The following is a 3,604-nucleotide window of genomic DNA, read 5'->3' as shown; positions in this document are numbered from 1 at the left end:
AAGGAAGAAGCAGACACAGAAACTCTTCTCTTGATAAGCCTTTGTTGCAATAGAGAGAAATTTAATAATGGCCTGTGTAGTACTTCTATTCTTGCGGAAGCCATATTGAGAATTATTAAGAATAGAGTACTTTTCAGAGAAGCTGTTCATCCTGTCTAGAGTTAACCTTTCAAAGATTTTGAAGCCACAGGTAAAACTGATATGGGCCTATAATTATCAATGATGCTTTCTAATCCAGACTTATATACAGGAGTAACTCTTGCAACCTTAAGTCGACTAGGAAATTCAGGCTGCATAATGGACATATTATAGAGCATTGCATAATGGGAAGCAAATACATTACAGCTATCCTTCAATATTAACGGCGTTATATCAAAAATTTGATTGCCTTTGTTTTTTAAACTTCTGATAACATGTGCCACCTCTACATGATCAGTCTGCCTTAAGTAACACGTTGCCATTATTGAAGGGGTATGGTAGGTAGTTACAAGCAGTGGTTCTAAATTACCCATAAGGGAGGCAGACAAGCATTTATAAACAAAAATTATTGAACATAGTTGACCAAATCCAAGCCAGTCAAAATCCCATCAGGTGGTCTGGATATATTCCTGGCTGGCAGCTTTTTAGTTTTTATAAGATTATTATAATAACCACAGTTTCGAAGTATCATTTCCAGCATCTTTAAATTTACATAATAGTATACTCGTTTGGGCCAGTTTAATTGCTTTTGTTAGCATTTTATTTCTATAATTGAGTATAGGCCCAACTTCTCCAATCTTACTTTTCAAGTACAACTTATATAACCTGGACTCTTCAGCAATAAGAGTTTCAGAATAGAGTGGTCATAATCCATGGCTGGCTGGCTCGATCAGTTTGAGCAAGGATTTTTTAAGAGGGAATGAGCTCTCATAAAGTTTTAAAACACCAGCAAAGTAAGATTCATACACAGTATCAAAACTACCACCACGAAGAACAAACTCACGAGGATTAAAATTAGACACAAGAAACCTAAAAGTCGTCAAGCTCCTCTTGCTAAACGATCTCCTCGCCTGAGCAACCCTACCTATAAGTTGGTTAGCAAAAGGCCATAACAATAAAATGGTCTGTAAGATCATAAGGGATAACGTAAGTGTTATTCACATTATCAATATTAGAAATCCAAATATAGTCCAATAGGCTGAACCTTGTTAAAACACTATCTATGTTTATTTTGGTGGTATTGTAACCAATAGCGTAAATTTCCGCCAATTTCCACATAAAACCATTAATAAAATTATCAATATATCCCAATTTCCCTATTAGCAGATTGATATTTATTAATCACCGCATGCTATCACTTTCTTGTACTTAGCAAGTAAATCTATCAAGAAGGATAAGTAATTAGAGACAAACACATTGTTATTCTCGGGGGAGGTATACTTTGATCCAAGTGATCTCATAGCAGATAGCAGATGTGGTGGCAATCCTTCTTGCCCACTGCCAATATTAAAGAAATAGGTAAATTAAAAAAAACTGTGCGTATTTTCGGATGAATCCATCAAGATAGCTCTTGGACATGCATGGAAATGGAGGACCCTCCACCACCACCACCATCTATAATTCAGTTTTCCAATCCGGACCAGCGAAGTTTTAGATACAGGCCCACTGCAACCACGAACAAATTCATTTCTTTTCTGTCCAAAAAATCACTCTTTCTTTCCAAGTTTCCAAGACTTATTCAGTCGTAATACTCTGTTTTCTTTATTTATATTTCAGGGATTGCTGTCAGTGATGCTTGTACAATTTTTTACTCATTTGTTCTTTATTCTCTCCTTATTGCCCTCAGATCTCTTGTGTAAGTGTGTGCGTTCGTATGCGCATTAGAAATTAAGGAAATAATTGCTATTCTGTTCTGTCTGTGGGTCTTTCTTCCAAATTGTTTATCATTTTGGCCTCTTTTGTTTTAATGCCAACATATAAATAATGCAGTATGTAGAAAGTACTTTCAGATACTGCTTTCACTTCCATTGACTTCTGCTGCTAATGATTCCTCAGCTTTTGCTGCTGTTCCTGTAGCTGTTTCTGCTGTTCTTAATGCTGTTCCTGTAGCTGTTTCTTCTGTTCTTGCTGCTGTTCCTGTAGCGTTTCTGCTGTCCCAGTAGCTGTTTCTGCTGTTCCTGTAGCTGTTCCTGTAGCTATTTCTGCGGTTTCTGCTGTTCTTGCTGCAGTTTCTGTAGCTGCTGCTGCTTTCTTGCTGCTGTTTCTGCTGTTCCTGTAGCTGTTTCTGCTGGTTTTGTTGCTGCTACTGCTTTTCTTGCTACTGTTCCTGCAGCTGTTTCTGCAGCTGTTCCTGTAGCTGTTCCCGTAGCTGTTTCTGTTGTTTTTGCTGCTGTTCCTGTAGCTGTTTCTGCTGATTTTGCTGCTGCTGGTGCTGTCGGCACTGGCACTATTGTGATGCGAGGCCCCTTGGGAGAAGAGGGCGCGAGTAAGTGAAGCGTTATTTCCCTGGCGAGATTTTATGATGCACCGTAACAAGGTTGGGAGTTTAACGAGCGCCATCCACGTATTGGCGAGAGGTTCTCCCCCCCACCCACCCCCCCTCAGAGTGATTGGCCCCCTGAAGGGAAACTTGGCGGGGGAATGCGCCAAGTCCGCTTATTCCTTCTTTTCAACCACACGAGAGAGATGGGTTCCGTCGAGTTTCACATTTTGCTCTTTATTTTCGTCGGTATGGTTTATTAAAACAAACCAGGAACTTAAATATATATATGTATATATATTATATATATATATATTATATATATATATATATATTATTTGGAACGTGATGAATATATAAATAAAGGAAAACAAACCACGAAGGAAAGTGAAGCTATGGACTACCACCTGCAAGCCCTTTCGACTCTCGCCCTTTCCTGTTTCCTAAGCCGACTGATTATTAATATGAAAGTAAGTTTACCAAGAAAGCTCGTATAAATGACAGATAGGGGTCATAAAGGCAAAATATGTACCTGGAACCCAACACACACCATAAGCAGCCTTGTTCTTATGAACCATGCAAAGAGTAAGAGATTATAGCGCACATATAACCAGAGACGTTTGGTAGGGCACCGAGACAAAAATGAAATTAGGCATCATGAAAGCAGAGGGTATACCAGAAAGACTCACTCAACTAGTGATGCCACTACCACATACTAGCACTAGATGAAATTATCCATGACATATATGAAGGCTAACTGAAATTATCCATGACTTATATAAAAGACTAACTGAAATTATCCATGAGTGGTGTCTTTATCAGAGTGGCGCCTTTATTTCGGGGAGAAACCTTTGTAAGGGAGGTCACAAGTAATAGAGAACCGATGATTCTAGTTTCTTCCAGTTTTGAAATTTCATTATGTTAAGCCCTCTTGTGTCTCCAAAGCCCTTGGTATCGTTAACATGCATACCTTAAGTGTCCAGGGGACAGTATTTGACAATAAAATTCTCTCTCTCTCTCTCTCTCTCTCTCTCTCTCTCTCTCTCTATATATATATATATATATATATATATATATATATATATATATATAGATATAATATATGTATATATATATAGTTATATATACTATATAAGATATATTAAA

Source organism: Macrobrachium nipponense, chromosome 31 (assembly GCF_015104395.2).
Source record: "Macrobrachium nipponense isolate FS-2020 chromosome 31, ASM1510439v2, whole genome shotgun sequence".
In the NCBI taxonomy this organism is placed as follows: Eukaryota; Metazoa; Arthropoda; class Malacostraca; order Decapoda; family Palaemonidae; genus Macrobrachium; species Macrobrachium nipponense.
The sequence above is the reverse complement of the archived record's forward strand: the minus strand, read 5'-3'. Positions refer to the sequence as shown.